A 4876-nucleotide genomic window follows, 5' to 3' on the forward strand; every position below is an offset into this window, starting at 1 on the left:
CTCTAGATCTGGAGTTACAAGACCAGACTGAAAGGACTGTCTCTGCCTCCTTCCAGCTGTGTGATGCTGGGTAACTCATTCAGCCTCTCTGGGCCCCGCCTTTGTCGGTGGTAAAGTGGGAGGGGGCTGATTCCTACTTCACAGTCTGACTGTAAGAATGAAACAGAATCACGTCTGTAGAAAAGCTTTGGCAAATAAGACAATGCCCATGCGAAGAAAAACCAGTTTACCCGTTTGCTGCTGTTCAGTCGCTCAGTCGTGTCTGAGTCTCTGAGACCTCAAGGCCCCCGGCGCGCCAGGCCTCCCTGTCCTTCACCGTCTTCCGGAGTCTGCTCCACCTCGTGTCTGTTGAGTGGGTGACGCCATCCAACCATCTCATTCCCTGCCATCCCTTCTCCTCCTGCCCTAATCTTTCCCAGCATCAGGGTCTTTTCCTATTTCACCCATAGGATTCTTCTGTTTAGGTTAGGATTTTTAGTCCCGTCCCTGACCCCTACTCCACTCACCCCTGGCAATGGTGATTATAAGTTGTTTTTATTTCTCTCTCTCTTTTTGCCACACTGCACGGCTTGTGACTTCTCAGCTCCCTCCAACCAGGGAGTGAACCCGGACCAAGGCAGTGAAAGCACGGAATCCTGACCACTAAGCCACCAGGGAACTCCCACACCTCCACTCCCAGTGTGTGTGATGGAGGAAGGCTCTGGCCCACCTTCCCTCTCCCAGTCGAGGATGAGATAAGCCACAAGCTGGCCATACAGTGCCAGCGGCCACCAGGCCCCAGAGGGGGTGTTGGGGGCAGCTCTAGCCCCCCAGGCCCCAGGCCCTATTGCTCCCAAGGGAGGGAGATCCAGCCTAGGAAACACCCCATCCTTCTCTGCACTGACTTTGCCTTTATCCCATGAGCTTAGATGCAAGCTCAAGAAGATCCCTGAACCGTCGAGCAAGCCATCCGGCGCCCCCGTGTCTCGTTTCTGGCATCCTTTTCCCCATCTGTAAAATAAAAATGGGAGTGTTCTCTGAGTTCTGGGTTTCCCAGATGTGCCCCAGGAGCTGATGTGGGGAGTGATGGGGAGATGGAATGGGGAGGGCACCCCAACCTGCTGTAACTGGAACGTCTTCTCTGTTTTCCCTTTGGGGTTTATGGGGTTCCAGTTGAATAATGGGAGCCTGCGTCGCCACGTCATGTCCGACTCTTTGCTGCCCCGTGGACTGTAGCACATCAGGCTTCCCTGTCTCTCACCATCTCCCAGAGTTTGCCCAAGTTCATGGAACCCTGCAGATTTTTCTCTTTTGAGGTTTTTTTTGGGGGGAGGGGGTGGAGGTTGGCCATACCATGCAGCATGCGGGATCTTAGTTCCTCAACCAGGGATGGAACCTGTGTCCGCTGCATTGGAACCATGGAGTCTTAACCACCTGGGCCTGAGAAGTGATGCTGGGATGTGAACGTGGCAAATAGAGGGCTTTCCAGAAACAACACGCAGCCAGGGACAACTCAGGCAGCATGTCCCACCGGGCCCAGCCTCTTCCCGGGACCTCTGGGGCCTTACTTCCTGCTCTCCTGACCCCACTCGGGAGGGGCTGGGCCGTGACTGGCGTGACTGGGCCACAGCTCACAGCTCCAGCCACCCGTGCCGTCCTGACTCCTGCTCCTCCCCCTCCCCACACAGACGTGCTCCCAGGTCCCCAGACCTCACCGTGGGCACCCACGTCCAGGCCCAGGCCCTGCCATCCTCAGCACCTCGAATGTCCTTTCCTTTGCCTGCATGTGTTCAGCCCTACCCTCTCACAGGCTCAGTCCCACCTCCTCGGAACTTTGCCTAATGCACACCCCTGCTCCGCTCCTGCCAGAGCCACGGACACCTCTCCTCTCGGCCGCACAGAACGGGGCCTGCGCTGTTCTCGTGGCCCTCATCAGGTGACGCCTCGGATTCCTGTTTGTATGGAAGCGTCTCACCTCTCATACTGCTTCCTAGATTCGTATTCTTTTCCCCGCCCCTTCAGTACTCCTTGGCAGGAAAGTTATGACCAACCCAGACAGCATATTGAAAAGCAGAGACATTGCTTTGCCAACAAAGGTCCATCTGGTCAAGGCTATGGTTTTTCCAGTGGTCATGTATGGATGTGAGATTTGGACTATAAAGAAAGTTGAGCGCTGAAGAATTGATGCTTTAGAACTATGGTGTTGGAGAAAACTCTTGAGAGTCCCTTGGACTGCAAGAATATCCAACCAGTCCATTCTGAAGGAGATCAGTCCTGGGTGTTCATTGGAAGGACTGATACTGAAGCTGAAACTACAAACCTCTGGCCACCTGATTCGAAGAGCTGATTCATTGGAAAAGACCCTGATGCTGGGAAAGATTGAAGGCGGGAGGAGAAGAGGACAACAGAGGATGAGATGGTTGAATGGCATCACTAACTCAATGGACATGAATTTGAGTAAGCTCTGGGGGTTGGTGATGGACAGGGAGGCCTGCCGTGCTACAGTCCATGGGGTCACAAAGAGTCGGACACGACTGAGCGACTGAACTGAACCTTGTACCACCTTCAGTACCTTGACCACCGCAGAGCAGAGAGTGAGGCTCAATATTAACTTGTTGAATGAATATGAGAATGAATGAACCAGACGGAAGAGCCATCACGGGATAGGAAACCAAGTGGGTGGAAGAGCACTCCTTCTGCCAGGCTTCTGCCTGGGGAGGCTGAAAGGGAGCTATCCTCAGATGCCCTGCTCAGAGGGATGGCTATTCTTGGGGAGGAAAACCGTAGCCCAAGAGATGAGGCCAGCGGAAGAGACTGCAGCCCCTGTCCCTGGGGTCCGCTCTGAGCTCCAAAGCCCCAGGTTGGGGCCTTCTCGCTCTCAGATCTAGTCCAGCCCCAGCAGAGGGCTGCCACTCACAATACAGAGCAGCTCCTGGCAGACACCAGCCACCTTCCGGGTTTGCAGTCTGGGCAGCCGGAAGATCATCCAGACAGATGCCGCCTCTAATTTAACACAGGCGGTCAGACCGGGCTTGGGCACAGGATGGACCCGACTGCCAGTCCCAGAGCTGCCACTTGATGATGGCTTTATAACTTGGAGCAGGTTTCTGAAAGCTTTCGGCGCCTTGATTTTCCATCTGTAAAAACAGGGGTGGGTGAGTTCTAGATTTTAGACAGTTGTTGGGAGAATGAAAGCTTTGCACATTTGAATAATTTAGCACAGTGCCCAATGCACACAATAAGTTGTAACTGCCGCTCTTGTGCTGACTATTGTCATTTTCCCCTGGCACTCTCCTTACTGACAGCCCTGGGATGAGGAGATCAGGTCCCTGAAGCCCTGAATATGCCGCTTGTTCGTGCCCTGGGGTGGCACCATTTCTATATCAAGGTAGAAGATCCAGCTTCAGCTCGTCTCAGTTTTCTTCTCCAGCTGTTCAGCCGCATGAGCGTGCCTGCCTTAACGCTGGGTGAGATCTGACATCTTATGCTTTTGCATCTCCTTCTCGCCTGAGCGCCCGGCACAATGCCAGGCGCACAGCGAGCACATCAGAGGTCAAAGAATGAATGAATGAATGATTAGCTGCTGCCAACAGCGGTGTTGGCACATAACCTTCCCAGTTAAGCTCTTCAGAAAGCTGGGATGCCAGTCCTTTGTGGTGATGGGTCAACTTCCCTCCAGCTCCTATCTGCCCTTAGCTATGGGCTGTGGGGCAGAGGAGGGCTTCGCAGGTGGCAGCTCGTGGTAAAGAGCCCACCTACCAATGCAGGAGGCATAAGAGACACGGGTTCGAGCCCTGGGTCAGAAAGATCCCCTGGAGGAAGGCACAGCAACCCACTCCAGTATTCTTGTCTGGAGAATCCCATGGACAGAGGAGCCTGGCAGGCTACACAGTCCATGGGGTCACAAAGAGTCGGACACGACTGAAGTGATGCATGGAGCAGAGGAAGGTGCTGCTGGCTTAGGGACCAGTGAAAATAAAAGTGAAAGTGAAGTCGCTCAGTCGTGTCCGACTCTGCGACCCCATGGTCTGTAGCCTACCAGGCTCCTCTGTCCATGGGGTTTTCCAGACAAGAGTACTGGAGTGGGTTGCTATTTCGGGTAGCTAACAAGGATTGAGGGGTTGACACGTGGATCTGAGGAGTCTCTGAATCAAAACCGTTCTCTCTGTCCCTTTGTTCTACTGCCTGCCTGTCCGCAGAGAATCTATGGGCTTGGCAGCTGATCCGGGATAAAAAAGCCTCCTCACCACTCAATTTAAGAGCGCAAAGGAGGTTGGCTATGCAAGGGATGAAGGGGGCAAGTGGATCCAGCCATCACAAAGGAGACCTCAGCCGGGAAGATTGGGCCGGTCCGGCTGCATGCCGGGGACAGAGGCTGAAGGACTTGGACTGAGCTAGAAAGCACAAGTGGGTCTTGTTTTTGCCTGCCCAGGATTCACTCACCCCTCTTTTAAGGTACAGACTGCCTCCCCTTTCTCCCTGGCACTGAGATGTGGTTATGTGACTAAGCTGTGGCCAGTACAATAGATGAATGCCTCTCCCGGGGCCTGGATCAAACAAAATGTAACCTTTGCTTTATTCTCCCGCCAACCTATTGGGTATCATCAACTCAGGCTGTCCTTGGAAACTAAGTGTTGGAGATGACAGAGCCTCCACCAGCCTGGATCCCCGGATGAGCATAAAAAGTAGAGCCCCAGCCCTGACACCAATGGGAGCAAGAAATGAAATTGTATTGTGTTAGCTGCTGACATATTGGGGTGTTTATTGCAGCACGTGGCTTACCTGGACTAACGCACTCTTGAGACCCACTCCCTTGATGCTCCTGGTAAAACCATCATTCTCTGCTTTTGGTCCCTGGGATTCAGGTGGAGTTTGACTTCACACATATGGGCTCCAG

This window comes from Oryx dammah, unplaced genomic scaffold (assembly GCF_014754425.2).
Source record: "Oryx dammah isolate SB20612 unplaced genomic scaffold, SCBI_Odam_1.1 HiC_scaffold_27, whole genome shotgun sequence".
Classification (NCBI taxonomy): domain Eukaryota; kingdom Metazoa; phylum Chordata; class Mammalia; order Artiodactyla; family Bovidae; genus Oryx; species Oryx dammah.